This window comes from Canis lupus, chromosome 32 (genome assembly GCF_048164855.1).
Source record: "Canis lupus baileyi chromosome 32, mCanLup2.hap1, whole genome shotgun sequence".
NCBI lineage: Eukaryota > Metazoa > Chordata > Mammalia > Carnivora > Canidae > Canis > Canis lupus.
Genome location: NC_132869.1, coordinates 5,348,443 through 5,365,477, shown reverse-complemented (window position 1 = coordinate 5,365,477; position 17,035 = coordinate 5,348,443). Strand labels below are relative to the sequence as shown.

Genomic DNA, 17,035 nt, shown 5'->3' with positions numbered 1-17,035 from the left:
TCATATCAACTGCTATGTGACAACACATCCAGGGAGCAAGCAACGTCTATTAAGAGCTCAGAGATTGGGAAGGATGTTACATTGCCTTTAACACTGTGATGTCTCATTACTTCCCCTCTGTCAGTCTCTTTCCTATCACATTATTTATGACAAGTCTGATTTTCTCATTGTAATTGATCATGAAGTGTTTTCAAGGATACCAGTTCCTACTTCTCTGCTTCGGTAAGTAAAAAGACCTAACAACGTCTTCTATTCTTAGGTCAACATGAAGAATTTTCTCTATTAATGTTTTTTTCTAATGTTACCTCCAAGGAAGGATCAGGGCATTAGGAAAGTGTGCTTTGGGTTTGCAATAGGTTGATAGGTGGTGTCTCTGTGACTAGAGGGAAAAAACCAAAACGATAAAAATGGTCTATTCCACAGGACTATTAGAGCAGCTTCCTCTTTTATTCACAGGATCTCCAAGACATAAGGGGCCTATGATCCCATCAGTGTTATAGGCTGGCAAATTCTATTCTGTAAAACAAGGATCACATTTTCTCTCTTGCTTCCCAATATACTTTTCATGGAAGGTGAAAGAATCTCAGAATAATGTACCCAGGAGAAATCAAGAATAACTGACTGAAAAATACTCCAGAGTTTATTTAATATTGGATACAATTAATATGTATATGCCTGCTTAGATGGTGACCTTAGAGAAACAGATGAACATAACGCAGTTAAATAAAAGTCAACCTTATTTTCTAAATTAAAGGCCTTAAGTAGGATCCAAATACCCTGAGCATGAACATTCAAATGCACTAGAATTGTATCATTTAACAAAAAGCTAGGATATCGCTATGTACAAGACACAATGTTTATGTCAAAGTTCTTCTCAAGCAATATTTTGCATATTCATTGACACATATCTCTCTTGCCTTTTTACCTCTACCTAAAAAGTGCTTGAGTCCTTCTTCTCAAATGTGCCCCCTTCTCACAAATAAGAGAACATGTGCCTTAACTCTACCCCATCCTCAAGAAAAAAAATCTCCCGTTATGTTCATTGACAAGTGTTGCTCTAAAAGATTTGCAGTTGTCAGCTGTATTTGCATTTTTACCATATTCTTTGTGTACTTTCTCAAAATCCAGTCTCAGTCACCACCATTTTACTGAAAAGGCTCATGAAAAACCACTGTTAATGGCTTCCTGAATTACTCCATTTGGTGGATTTTTCCTCCATCTCTTTTGGGGCTCTGCAGCTGAACTTAAGAGTACAACACCCAGGTCCTCTTCCTACCGTGCAATCACTCTACCTACTGCTACCTTCCCTTCCTCCTTCCATCTTCCAAGTACCTCAATTACATTAAGTTAAGAGGACAAATGTTTTCATCTCCCCTTTTCACTGATGTAGTCCTAGAGCCACGAGTAGTGTCTGTCCTGCCAGGAACTACTCTCAGGGGTGCCCATGCAATACCTTTTACAAATATGATGAAAGCTCCCTGACTTGTATGATTACTGCTATTATCTCTTAACTAGGTCCTGATAAGTGCATTGCTGATGTGAGACTGTGTTCTTTCCAACAAGCCTCATGAAATTCCTAAGTCCAAAGTTTTAGGTCCATCTCCATCCAGACCTGATTAACTCTGTCTCATTCAGTGGACATCCAAACTGAGTTACTTTATAATAAGCACAGGACCTACATGGGGGTCAACAAATTGACCCCAAATTAGTCAAAATTAACATTCTACACCAAAAATGTTAATAATGCCATTGTTTTGAATACACACTTTTATTGGTATGCGTTTTTATAGTTCCAAACATCTTTACACCTTAAAATCATTAAGTGATTAAGTGAAGTCATAAATATGAGTTATCTCATGTGTATTCAAATGTTGTGACTTATTTTCCAATCTTCCTTCACCAGGATAGACACCAAAGTGATGGGGTCATAGAAATGCCTTGATTGACAAGAAGTCTTGAAACAGCACCTGTGACGATGTGAGTGACTGGTTTATTCTTCAAGGTGGCTAGGCTCTTTCTGAGTTTCTGTATACAAGCAATCAAGTTTACTAAACATCTCCAGCTACAGATCGATCTACCTAGGAAGGGGCAGAAATATTTCTAGAGCCGTGCTTGCTTCATTTGGGATCCTTGTAATTGAGGTTGACAGGAAACAAGTGACAAAGCACATCTGTAATACCTATTCTTGAAAACAGAGAGACCTAGAATAATGGTCAGGGAATTCTAAAAGTTCACAGAGAAGGTCCCCTGACTAGGGGGCATCAATACACATCATTTTTAGAAACAGTTTTGGCAAAGTATTACACTGATTAATTTGAGCTCACAAAGATCTGATGTAATATTTAAAAACAGATCTCTTCTTTGTGTAAACATGGATTAAGAAAAATGTAAATCCCCCATGTAGGTTTATTTTTTTATAAGAATATTAATTATATATTTATAAATCTAGGGTGCTGAATGCCTTTAACAGTTATGATAATAAATGGAATTTGGTAGAACATTTATTCCAATTACTAGATGTTTAACGATACTTGGAACATCAAGATGCATGTGAAATTATACTCAAGTATGAGGCACACAATAACTTGGAAAAGATCAGATCTCATTTTGACTTGTTTTCTCTTGGAATATAGACAAACCACATTCTTGTTTTCCTCCTGCACTACCCCCCTTATCCCCACCAAACTTAGATTAAACTATATTACTTTTGATTGATAGTCATCTCCATAATTTGTGCTTTTTGAAAGGATAATTGTTACAAGAATTACATTTTTCAGTTTTCCAGGAATTACACGATATGAATTTAAATCAGAATTCTTATTTCCTAAGTGATCAAACACTGAACATAATTCATGAAATGTTTTCAAAATAAATGTTTAACTGTTCTGTGCAAAGCTTAAATGTCACATCAAATTTAGTTTGACAGGGGGCTGAAATGGCTATAATTTTCTCTCCACCAATTTTTCTATTTTAGACATTACAGCTACACGTATTAATAATGTGAAAAGGTAGGGGCACTATTACTTGAACACTCATACATAATTTCTTCACAAGTCATTCAAAAGTTAATAACTAAATACACAGGTTAAGGATGACACAGGACCAGCTATATCATGTCTATCAAACCCCATGACTGCTGTAGTGTTTTATACCAACAACATGCCACTATCTCATGGAATGTGTTTGTCAGCTACAAGAGCTTGATCCTGCCAGTTTTATGCCATGCACCCTTCATGAGAACATGAACTGGCTCCATTCTAAATAACTACAAACTACTTACACTTAAATATTTAGATTACTAGGAATCTCAATGTTGGACCATCACCTTCCCCTCACCACACATTGGAGCAATAGAAAGCTTTCTGACTACATGCCGTTGAATACAGTATTAATACACATATGAAACAGATTAGAATGGTGGAGGTGTTTGGAAGAAAGGAATTTTGATTTTTATAAAGATGGACATGAAGATCATTCTTCTTGGTCCAAATTTACTACATGAAAACATTCCACAGTCTCAAATATGGTTGCCAAATATAAAAGCAAATCACTTCTCAATCACTTTCTTTTACTTTCCTTTATATGCTTTTCATATTTTCGTATCAACATAACAACAGGTAAGAATAAAAGTATAGAATTAAACCCAAATAAGATGTACCTGTGAGGAAAGCACCTAACAGTCCAGTATTCAAAGTTGGAGCTTATAAAGAAGGAAACATTTGTCTGTTTCTGGATATAATTGGTTTTATAAAAGCTACTTTTTAGGGGGTTTGCTATGCAAAATCTTCCAGCAACATTCACATCTCCTCAGTACTGGTTTTGAAAAATAATCTTTTGTTGGGCATTTGGGTGGCTCGGTCGGTTAAGCATATCTGTCTTTGACTCAGGTCATGATCCTAGGGTCCTGGGATTGAGTCCCACATTGGGCTCCCTGCTCAGCAGGGAGTTTGCTTCTCCCTCTCCTTCTGCCCCTCCCCCACTGCTCGCATTCTCTCTCATGCTCTCTCAAATAAATTTTTTAAAAATTTTTTAAAAAATTTATTTATGATAGTTACACAGAGAGAGAGAGAGAGAGAGGCAGAGACATAGGCAGAGGGAGGAGCAGGCTCCATACACCAGGAGCCCGACGTGGGATTCAATCCCGGGTCTCCAGGATTGCGCCCTGGGCCAAAGGCAGGGGCCAAAGGCAGGCGCCAAACCGCTGCGCCACCCAGGGATCCCGTAAATAAATACTTTTTAAATAAATAAAATTTGAAATAAACATTTTCTTATGGCAGAAACCTTTTCTTTGGTTGCAGGTTAGAGGGAAAAAATGTAAAATAATTCCAAGAGATACTCCTGATAGCTGGCAGCCTCTGCCTCTCCCCCTCCTTTTTTAGAAGATAATTAGGTTGCTAATGAGCAAGAAGTGAGTGATGCTGTAGGAGTCCAATGTTTGAATCTAAGTGACAACAGAGTTACTTTGGCCACTGATCCCTATCTCACAAGTCTAGAAAATCTCCTATGAAAATTATAAATGAATCTCTCAAGCTCTATTTATAAATCCTGGGTACAATTTGAAATCTGCAGAGACAAAAAGAGAGGAAAGGAGGGGGGAAAAAGTATTAGACAACCTTCTGACCTCAGAAAGGTGATGGCAGGCAAAAAGTTGAAATTGAATGAGATATTTGGAAGAGGTTGCCTTATTTTCCTCCAATTGACTTGTCCATTCTTAAAAGAATTATGTTTAATTTTGTTGGTGTGTTCAAAGATTTTGGTTTTTTTTTTTTAAGATTTTATTTATATATTCCTGAGAGACACAGAGAGAGAGGCAGAGACACAGGCAGAGGGAGAAGCAGGCTCACTGCGGGGAGCCCGATGCGGAACTCGATCCCAGGACCCCAGGATCACGCCCTGAGCCGAAGGCAGACCTCAACCACTGAGCCACCCAGGCATCCCCAAAATTTTGGTTTTAAACATGTTCTGTTACACCTTTGCATACTCTCAGTATGCAATGAGAGCCACCATCCACCACTACTAATGACCACACATTCACCGTAATTTGTTTCAACGTGCAACATCTAATAAATGTGCATCTAAGATGATGAGAAACAGAGAGTATTCTCCCAGTAGAAAACCATAAGTTGTCAAAATTATGTTTTGAAAACGTTCCAAGAACATAGTTTTCCTAGTATAATTCTCCCATGTCTCTAAATGTGAAAAATACTGCCTGCAAAATCACTTTAGTTTAAATCTAGTTCCACTATGGAGGAAGAAAAAGGGAAAACCAATCAGCGGTTAATTTATGCACTAATGCATGTATTACTGTGATAGAAGATTCATCTGTTTGCTATTTATTGAAGGTTTATGTCAATCTTATGTTCGGCACAGAAGGTAAAGGAGAGACAATATCTCTGCTTTCAAGATTGTAAGATGAGAAAAAGTCTTATTAAATGCCTGGGTCAGGTATAAAGAGCCAAGGGGTTGAGCAGGGAGCCCTGGGAAATCAAGAGATGGTTTCATATATGATGAGGAGCCCTTCCTGGGCTGCAAAGGATTGGCAAAGGTGGAATGGCAGATTGTGAATAATCCAAGTAAAAGAAGGCAGAGTGATGGGAAAGCATATGAAAATAGTGGAATAAAGGACTAGTTAGAAGTTTGAGTATGATTTTAAAAGGTCTGAAATACCACACACTAAGAACTTTGAACTCGATAAAGAATAGTGAACCACTAAAGGTGGGAAAGACAGAGAAACAACAATCTCTAAGTAATTTATAACATGTCTTGAATATAGGCAATATCTAAGGGCCTAAATTAGAAGAAGAGCCTAAACAGAAGCTGAGTGCCAAGGAACAAGTATATGTAAGAGACTATGGAGCTAAAATGATCCTAATTTAGCAATCCACAAGATACAGAAGCTAAGCGTGAAGTTGCCAAAGATGGCTGAGATTTTGTACCTGGACTCTTACTCTTAGGAGAACAGTGGAACCTTAAATATATAGGGCAGCCCCCCAAAAGACTGTTTTATGCTGTGTTTGTATTGGGTGGGGGAAAAGTCAGAAGGAGACAAGTAGACGAGTCTTTTCAATCCTGGGATTGTAAGAATTGATGCACTGGCTTCAGAAATTTTAAATTTTGAGATACTGAAACCAGTTCCCAGGGCAGATTTTCCAGCAAAAAAACGAGAACTTTTCCTGGAGCTGGAACTCAGGGAAACATTTGAATGCAAACAAATAGCTCTAAAAAAGACTTTACATACAGATAGCAGTCAATGAAATATTTTTTTTAAAAAAAATGTTATTTATTCATGAGAGACACAGAAAGAGAGGCAGAGACATAGGCAGAGGGAGTCCCCCCACCCCCCCACCTGCGATGTGGAACTTGATCCCAAGACTCCAGAATGACAACCTGAGCCAAAGGCAGATGCTCAACCATTGAGCCACCAATGTGCCCCAGCCAATAAAATCTTTAAGAGACAACTCATGGAAGGTCAGGTAACTAAAGGCTACCTTTCTCAGGGTCACATTTGGGGGATGCTGTGGAGGCAGGGCTGGGGGGAAGCAAAGAAGATGGAGAAGCATACTCAAAGGAGGAGGAAAAATGAGAATGCAGTGTCCTAGAGGTCAAGGGAGGAGATCCGAGAAGGACCTCAACACTGACACTCGATTTAGAATCCAAGCCAATGAAGACCAATAGGGGACCAACAGCAGGAGATAATTACTTCATCTGTGGTCTTAGCCATTTCTTTTCGTACGTATGGAGGCCAAAGTTTAAAACGAGGCAATGAAACAAAGGTGTGCATAGTCTAGAGATGAAGGCACACATTCTTTTTTATTTTCTGCTTGTCTTCTATGCCCTTTCCCTTTTCCCCTAAAGCTAATTCAAATTCCTGGGTTTCTGATTGCACCCTTTCCTGTGTTCTCCAGGAACGTTTCCTTAATTTGCTCCTCTCTGGCTGGCTCTCCCCTTTACCTACTCAGGTCTCCTATTGAAAATGCACAACTACTCAGGCTGGTTCTATGCATAATCTATGCCTAGTGCATATCCGTTCTTCTCATTGCATAGCAACTTCACAAACATTAGCCTAGGTAATCTGAATCCTACCTGTGGTAAGGTAGGATCCCCATTTTGTAGACTGTCCCAAACCACAATCATGGAGGTATCCACTAAGACTCAAGACTGGATCTTCTGTCAAGCCTCATGTTCTTTCTCCTATGCAGAGCTGTCTCCAGATATGTGTCAAGATGTCGGCAGTAGACTCTGTTTCTGTCTAAACATTACGAAGTACCTGGCTTGCTGTCAGAGACCAAACGTTAAATGGCTGAAATAGCTTGATAGATTGTGTGAAAATTTTATGGTCCTTCTGTCAGACACCATAATTTACTATCACATAATACACAGAAGAATCAAAAGAAACCATCCCACAAGGGCAAACAATGTGGAGGCGGTGGCCCTTTGACACTCTAAGGCCACAGGCATTATATGGATCCAATAAGAAAGCTGCTTCTACGAGTGAGAAAACAACCTCTTGATCTTGCAAAATGTTTTTGGACACCTAAAGGCTCTTTTATTACTGAGGCTGATTAAAATGAAAAGCTTAAACGACTAAAATGTTCTTTTTGATGAGTTTTTGCCATGAACCTTGGACCCTGTAGTCCAGTGGGATTGGAGTCCTTTGATCCTAGGCACTCACATAAATTCAGAGTCATAAAACAACATTGGATTTGATTTTACTAGTGTGGCTGATGTTGCCAGATTTGTAATGCAATCTTGTTTTCTCCCCTCCTCAGTTTTTGGGCCCATCCACCTTTATTTTATAGCCAAAGGAAAGGAGTTTCCATTTGTCTTTGGCAATCAAGCTCCAAGAGTGAGCCACTACTCTAGAATGCCGGAATTCCGGAGAAAAATAATGATACTGTATTATATTCATCAACATCAGAAGAAAAAAAAAAAACACATCAGAAGAATCACTGTTATTTTAGGTGCTGAAAATAAAATATCAAAAAGCCCATTTTCCGGATGAAAATACTTACAGATTTTCACTACTTAGGAGTTAGAGGATAATGTGGCTGAGAACTATATGACAAGTCTGAAGTAGGAAGAATATCAGATTTAGTGTTCATAAATTTCTAGCAAGACTAACTGAAAATTAATTTAAAAAAAATAAAAAGATCCCCAGGTTATCTATTAATGAGTGGCAGACCCCATCTTAGCTTTCAAACCTCATTTACCTAAAAAAACCCCAAACCGCCCCCGCAAAAACAAAACAAAACAAAACAAAACAAAACAAAACCTGCTATCTATGGAAGAAGTAAAAGAAATATTCAGTGAGACATTTAACAAAAGATATGCCATAAATAAAACTTATATGTTTAATTCACTTCCATTCCCAATCTTTTAATGATTTTCCATTTAATCCCCTTTTAATGATCTGTACCACAATATTCCTATAACTTCTAATTCCAGAAATGAAGGTTTTACTATAAAAGGTCTGAGGGAAGACAAGCACAAATACTTTTACAGAGACCAAGTGATCAATAGTGGGTCACAACTGTTCATTTTTTTATGGAGTAAAACAGTAGTTTGGACTCAGAAAGATCAATGACATACTTAGCCTTTTCACTAGAGCAGGGAATACTAATTTTAGGTTGGATAAACAGTTTACAGTATTTTTTTATGGCTTGCCTGAAGGCTGGGAAATTGTTCACCAGAATAATTCTGTAAAATAACATGGGGCACAAGGGTCACGATAGGTCTAATTCGAATTTGAAAAGAGTTACCAGAGAATACAGTGTCACTATCCAGTGGGCAATGCCTCATGATACTGTCAGTTATAGTTTCTCAATCCCTGCCTGAGGCTCCAGTGAACATTTCAAAGTGTTCCAGCCAGAAGAATATAATTCTGACACACATTCACCACCTTGCGTTTGTGAATATATTAGATTAAGCATAAATGAACTTGCCATTTTATAAGTCAAAATAGGCCAAATGTCAGCAATTTCATATGGTTCAACTTATAAACCTCAACCAAGTTTGAAAAAATTTTTGTGTTTTATCAATTAATACTTTAAATTATGTGCATTATATTTCTTTGCAGCAGATATGACTCATGCCATATTCTTATTAATAAACTGTATCAGATACCCACAACAGCTTCCAGAGTATAAAAAATTGTCATCTATTTGTAGAGAAGAGTGATTGCCTTGGTGTTATGCATACATACAGTAATGATGAGGGAAGGGTATGCAGATACCAAGAAACAGTGTCCTCCTTTCATGCTTGAAAGCATAGCATTATTGTCAGCACTCTCTTCCCCCTATTATTTACTTATTCAAAAAATATTTGTTGTGTACTTACAATGTTCAAGTAGGGGTCTAGGTACCCAATGGAGAATCAAGCTGTGCAAACATTCACAGGGAAGCCACAATGGCAGTGTCATCAGCTCCAGCTTTAGCAGAAGCAACCATCAGCACTGGAGAGAAGGTTCACGATTCTTGCCAGAGCACGTGAGTTCTCTCTCTCGCCCCAACCTACGCCAAGCCAGTATTACCTCCTACCTCTAGGCTAGCAACAGTTGCCAACTGTCCTCTCCACTTGCACTCTAGCTTCCCTACTATCTACCCTCTACAACAGCAGCCTAAGAGGGAGGCAGGTCTTTTGAAAATGCCAATCTTTTCATATCTCACACTTCTCTGCTCAGAATTAGATTCCCAGTGTTCTGAGGATGAAATTGGAAAACCTTAAGGACCAAGAAGGCCCTTCCAGATTATGGTTTCTTGCCCTCCTCTATGGCAGTGCTTTTCAAACCATGGCCCATGATCCATTCATGGGATGAAAATCAATTTATGCTTTCCCATCAGCATTTTTTTTTAAATATAAGAGAGTTAAATATATCAGAAGAAGTTCACCTGAAATTAGTTCTGTTTAATAGAACTCTTATTTCTCACAAATATGTAATCTAGGTTTCGATGTGAAATCCATTGCTTATTCCAAGATGCAATTTAAAAATTTTGCAAGCCACTACTCCAGACCTTCATCCTCAACCTTTATCTTCTGTCCAGTCATACTGGCCTCCTCATAGTCCTTCAAACCAGCCAAGCTCCTCCTCACCCTTCAGGCCTCTGCTTAAATGGCACTTCCTAAAGGAATACTTCCGTGACTTCAAAGCTAAATTACATCCTATCATAGCAACCTATACTGTATTTCGCTCCACTGTAATATTATACTTCCTGAGTGATTATTTTTATCAAGATCTTTCTCTTTGACTGGACTACAAGCTCCCAGAGGGCAGGAACCATGTCTATTCTGTTCCTTCTTCCAGCATCTAGCACAGCACCTGACACCCAGTAGGCACTTAATATCTAGTGAATGATAGAATTCTAATTCTCTCCTAATGTTTCCACTTGATGAAACATAGATGATCACTTTCATAAGGCACTGTTTTCTGGTGTCTCTTTTTCTTTTGTCATATAGAATGTGCATACACATGTATGGTCATCAACACATCACATATTGCTTCTTAACTACGTTGAGCCTTATGCCTATGAGTATAGACCTATACGTACATATCTGTGCATGTTGTTCTGAGAATGAAATTAAGAGCAGTTTTATTCTTCATGTGTTTAAAGCAAAGTTCTGAACTGGAAAGCTGCTTCAATACAAAGAAAATCTACTTGGAGCTTTATTAAGAGAAAAAGGGTCAAGCTGACCTCTGGTGGTAAGAATGGGGAATGGCTTCTAAAATAATTGTAAAATACCCAGATTATCTGTCACACAAACCCATATATCCATGGTATATACCCTTCTTTAAATTATGCAAATTATATGTATTTGCAACAGATAGGAGTCATACCATACAAAATACCAGAATGAAATACAGATAAGTGTATTACAGAGACACAGTAGCTTCCAGAAACAGAAAAAACGACTGCCACTTATTTATGGTAATCAGAAAATCGGAGACTTGATAATTCTCTTAGTTGAGATCTAGGATCTGAAATTCTCAAATTATGCTAAAAGTAGATAATATTTTTAAAAGTAGATGTTAACACTCATATAGTCTTTGATTAGTCTCTAGGTAATACTAGGTACTTATTTTAGGCTCTGTTGCTATTTGACTTTTATGGCATAAATTCTGTTTTTCTAACTAGATAGTAAATCCTCTGAGTAAAGAATTTATGTGAGGATTAAATAATCCAAAAGATGTGCTAAGTAGAGTGTCTGGCATATACTAATCCAGTAATATAGTAAATGTTAGCTGCTATTGTTATCATTATTGAATGATGTTTTATGTCTGGCACACCTCTTAGGTTTGAGAGGCACTCAATTGGTATTTGATCATAAAAAGCAGAATTACATATATGAAATTATATTTTAGGAAGTGCTTATCTTTATAGCAAAAACAATTTGAAATGCGACATCTTGCCTCGGTACCCCCCAAATCTATGTTGTAACTGTTGGGATGATTTTACATATTTAGAGGTTTATTTGACAAAATCACAGCAGCAACAATAGTTCCACTAATAGGAGGTAATGGAAATGAGAGCATCACACTTCTATGACAAAAATATGAAAAGCAATGCTCTTTGGACCATTAGATATAACACTAATTACAGAATGTTTTTTATTTTATATAGGTACAGAGTCTATAATGAAAGAACTTTACCACCAAAAAATAAACTTCAACAGCCACTGACTTAAACTAAACATGCTGGTCATCAGAAAAATTACAATAGTTATAATTTATGGGCTACCTACTACTACATGCCATTGTACCTCCAATCCCATACGTGACTACCACAGTACTTACCCTCAGCACACACATCAACCAAGTTATAATATCATCATCACCTCTTTCTAATGATAAAATGAAGCTCAGAAAGGCTTAAGTAATTTGTTCAAGACAACACATACAGTATATAGTAATGCTAGGATTCAAACTCAAGGAAGAATCCACATCTGGGTTTTTATACAACTGTATTGCCTGGAATTAAGTTGAATTTCATCCAACAAATGGTTAGTTGACTTCACTATACAGATTCATTCTTCAGCAAGTTCTGTTTCTAAGGCAGTGCCTGGGGAACAGGGGAAGTGCTTGGGGAACAGGGGACACTACACAGCAGGGCACCACAAGACCTCTTCTTCTTAGGGCCATTGTCCTCAAGAGCAGGAGACAAAGATGACTTTTCTAACACAGAGAAACAGGCATAGAGACTTAGATAAAATGAGAAGACAGAGAAATGTACCCCAAATGAAAGAACAGGACAAGTCCAGGGGCAGAGATCTAAGCAAAATAGGTACAAGTAACATGCCCTGCCCAATGGAGTATTTAAAGTAGTGATCATAAGGATACTCACTGGACTTGAGAAAAGAGTGGAAGACATGCATGAGATCCTTAATGACACAGAGATAAGGAATAACATAGCATAGATAAAGGGCTTAATAAACTAAATGAGAAACATACTTAATGGAATGAATAGCCGGCTGGAAGAAGCAGAGGAACAAATTAATGACCCAGAAGAAAGAGTAATGGAAAGTAATTAAGCTGAATGAAAGAAAGAAAAAGAATTATGCATAATGGGAATAGACTTAGGGAACTCAGTAGCTCCATCAAATGTAATAACATTCGAATTTCAGGAGTCCCAGGAAAAGAAGAGAGAGAAAATGGAGAAGAAATTTATTTGAAGACATATTAGCTGAAAACTTCCCTATTCTGGGGAAAGAAACAAATATCCAGATCCAGAAGTCACAGAAAACCCCCAGCAAAATCAACAAAAGCAGATCCAGACCAAGACCTATTGACCTATTGTAATTAAAATGGCAAAGTATAGTGATAAAGAAAAAAAAAAAAAACAACTAAAAAGCAGCAAGACAAAAGAAGACAGTAGCATGCAAGGGAAACCCTACAAGGCAAGTAGGAGATTTTTCAGCAGAAACTTTACAAGCCGGAAGAGAGTGACATGATCTATTCAAAGTGCTAACTGGGAAAAATCTGTAACCAGGAATACTCTATCTAACATTCAGAATAGAAGGAGAGATAAAGAGTTTCCTAGACAAACAAGCACTAACAGAGTTCATGACCACTAACCACCACTGTGAGAGATATCAAAGGGGATTCTTTGTAGAAAGGAGAGACCAAAAATGACAGTATGGAGGTAGGAAACACAAAAGCAGTTAACAATGAATGTGTCTGTAAGATATCAGTCAAGAACACTCACAAAATAAAATGATGTAAAACATGACAACATATACCTAAAACGTGAGGAGGAGAGGACTAAAGAATGGGTTCAAATTTAAAGAACAATCAACTTAATATAGACTGCTTTATGCAAAAGTGGTTATATACAAATCCAAAGGTAACCATATATCCAAAGCCGCTAATAAGTAGGCAAAGAATAAAGAGAAAGAAATCCAAATATGTCACTAAGCAAATCAGTTGAACCATGAAATAAAGACAAGAAAGGATCAGAGAAAAATCTTCAGAAACAACCACAAAACAAATAATAATATCACAATAAATACATATCAATTATTACTTCGAATGTAAATGGACTAAATGCTCCAATAAAAAGATATAGGGTGACAGAACAGATTAAAAAACAAACAAACCAAGACCCATCTATAATACTGCCTACATGAGTCTCATTTTAGACTTAAGGCACCTGTAGACTAAAAGTGAGGGGATGGAGAAACATCTATCATGCAAGTGGATGTCAAAAAAAAAAGCAAGATTAGCAATACTTATTATTGGACGAAATAGACTTTAAAATAAAGACTGTAATAAGAGACGAAGAAGGGCACTATGTAATCATACAAGGGACAATCCAATAAGAAGATCTAATGATTGTTAATATTTATGCACCCAACATAGGAACACTCAAATATATAAAACAGTTAATAACAAACATAAAGAAAATAATTGATAATAATACAATAATAAAGAGAGACTTTAATACCTCACATCAATGGACAGATCATCTAAACAGAAAAATCAACAAGAAAACAACAGCTTCAATTGACACACTGGACTAGATGGGTTTAACAGATACATTCAAAACATTCCATTCTAAAACATCAGAATACACATTTTTTTTCAATTGTATGTGGAACATTCTCGGAATAGGTCACATATTAGGCCACAAACAAGCCCCCACAAATTTAATAAGATCAAAGTCATATCATGCTTCTTTTCTGACCACAATGCTGTGAAACTAGAAGTCGACCACAAGAAAAAATCTGCAAAGAGGATTATGGAGGTTAAATAACACCCCACTAAACGATGAATGGGTCAAGCAGGAAATGAAAGAAATCAAAAAGTACATGGAAACAAATGAAAAGACAATGGTCTAAAACCTCTGTGTTGTAGCAAAAAGTGGTTCACAGGAAGTTTATAGTAATACAAGCCCACCTTAAGAAGCAAGAAAAATCTCAAGAAACGATCTAACCTTATACCTAAAGGATCTGCAAAAGAACAACAAACAAAAGCTAAAGGCAGCAGAAGGAAGGAAATAATAAAGGTTAGCACAGAAATAAATGACATAGAAACTGAAAAAACAATATAACAGATCAATGAAAACAGGAGCTGGTTCTTAAAAAAAGAAAAATCAATAAAATTGATAAACCTCTAGCCAGACTTATCAAGGAAAAAAGAGAAAGGACTCAAATAAATAAAATCACAAATGAGAGAAGAGAAATAACAAACAACACCACAGAAATACAAACAATTATAAGAGAATATTATGAAAAACTATCCTCCAACAAATTGGGACAACCTAGAAGAAACAGATAAATTCCTGGAAACATATAACCTCCCAAAACTGGAACCTGAAGAAACAGAAAAGTCGAACAGACCAATAACTAGCAAAAGAATTGAATCAGTAATCAAAAAAACTCCGAACAAACAAAACTCCAGGACCAGATGTAGCTTTGCAGGGAAAATCAACCAAACATTTAAAGAGTTAATACCTATTCTTCCCAAACCATTCCAAAAAATAGAAAAGAAAAGAAACCTTCCAAATTCATCTTACGAGGCCAGCATTACCTTGAAACCAAAACCATATAAAGACACCACTAAAAAAGAGAACCACCGGCCAATATCCCTGATGAACACAGATATGATATCTGTGGTCTTCCAGGGAGCCAACAGCCTAAGAAGCATCTCAACCCCAGTAAACCAACAAATCCACTGAATGCATAACATTGTATTCTATACCCACAATGAAACAATGAATTAAAATATTTTTCAACATTTTAAATTTTGCCTTCTCTTTAGACATCTTGGTAATTAATTATACTAACAGCAACACTTATGGGAATACTACGAGGGTTTAATGAAATCATCATTTTTCATAATTGTGAAGGTTTTGTTTATCCCTCTACAAATGACTCCCTCTTCCTCACAGTATTCTCCAGGAACTAACAGATTTAAATGTATTGTGTTGATAACCAAGAATATAACAAATGGAAAGGGCTCAGTATTTATGTTTCTTTATAAGTTTAGCTGTATCAGCTCATATGTAGCTTATAATCAATTCTGTGTCAACAGCATGTGTAAAATGAGAAAGGGATCTGTGGGGTGGATTGAAGAGAGAAAAGGAAGTCTACAAGTTTTGTTTAATGGAAGCCAACATACCATTTGGTTCTCTTGGGGACAACAAGGTACAACGTAAGTTAATTTCTAGTTTGGCATCTGTCCCTGGATCATTTCACAGTGGGAGTTACCATATTAGCAATGTGACTGCATTGCACAATGAGCAGGTGCCTGCCAGAGGCCATCAGTCAGTCAAGTTTCCCCTCACTTATGGACTATCCATGTGATGAATGGGGGAAATGAGAAAGGTTCCTGTGAGGGAAATGTCACTGCTGGCTAGTTCTTTCTTCTGTCCTACAATGCGAAAAACATTACTTAAAAAGAGATAAAACGGTGTTATTTCCATGGCACCTACTTCCAAGTTGCTCAAAGTGCTGATCAAAAACAACATTCTTAAATTATCCAGAGCTCCTCAAAAGCCAGGCGGAGGGCATGCAGCACATTCACACACTCCAACTTTCAAAAGTGAAGAAGCAGAGAGCCAAAGAAGCCGGGGCCATCCCATGCTCATGCTTCCCTCCTGTCATAAAGAACTGGCCCGCTTGTAAAAGTTTCATTTATCATTTTAAGAGCTGCATCCTTCACTGAGTCAGGCATCTAAGAAAGCACTAGGAAGCGAGCATGCAGAGCATTACTGAAACATGAACACACTGCCCCCAAAGAGATGGGCAGAACTGAGAAGAAAGCCCATGTTAGAGAGGGGAACCTCCAAAAGAGTGTAAAAGATAAAAAAGGGCATGTGTGTAAATAGCGGGGATTTACAGATTCTGAGTTAGATAACCCCAAGTCTGAAAGGGCAAGGTTATGGATAAACTGAATTTTTTTTCCCAAGTATGGTGGGACAAATAATAAAATTCAAAGGCATTGGGGGCGCCTGGGTGGCTCAGTGGTTGAGCATCTGCCTTTGGCTCATGGCATGATCCTGGGGTCCTGGGATCAAGTCCTGCCTCAGGCTCCCTGCAGGGAGCCTGCTTCTCCCTCTCCCTCTGCCTATGTCTCTGCCTCTCTCTCTGTGTCTCTCATGAATATAAAAAGTTTTAAAAAATAAGTAAATAAAATAAATAAATAAAATTTTATAAATAAATAAAATTCAAAGGCACTATTAGAGATTATATGGCCTGGTCCCTCGTTTTAGATATTAGGAAACTGAGCTGAAAGCCCTGCCAAAGTTCACATTATTCATCATCCCAAACTTAAGACCACAATCCAGACCTTCTGATTCTGGATCTAATGTTCTTTCCAGTAATGCTTCACTGATTAATGTAAAGGGTATCAGTTTCAGAGTCAGACAGGTCTAGGTAAATTCAAATTCAGGTTCCTCCACTGACTAGTCTGGGAGCCTCGTGTTTTATCAAGTGTAAAATGGTGACAAATCTATTACTTAGCTTATATTTCTACATTTATGCTTTATAATACTAATGTTAAGTACCTAGAACAAAGGTTGGTGCAAAGTAGGGATAAGATTAA

At 37.4% G+C, this 17,035-nt stretch overlaps 1 protein-coding gene and 1 long non-coding RNA gene across 26 annotated transcripts in view; one reads left to right on the top strand and one right to left on the bottom strand.

Moving 5' to 3' along the window:
- The window catches only part of FMN1 (formin 1), a 433,864-nt gene that overhangs the window by 230,316 nt on the left and 186,513 nt on the right, over positions 1 to 17,035 (bottom strand). The gene's annotated exons all lie outside the window — the stretch shown is intronic.
- Positions 1 to 17,035, top strand: part of LOC140622677 (uncharacterized) — a 102,722-nt gene that overhangs the window by 57,680 nt on the left and 28,007 nt on the right. For both annotated transcript variants that reach the window (XR_012022373.1, XR_012022372.1), the window contains exon 3: positions 1,904 to 1,977. This is a non-coding gene — a long non-coding RNA (uncharacterized lncRNA). The remainder of the gene's footprint in view (positions 1 to 1,903; positions 1,978 to 17,035) is intronic.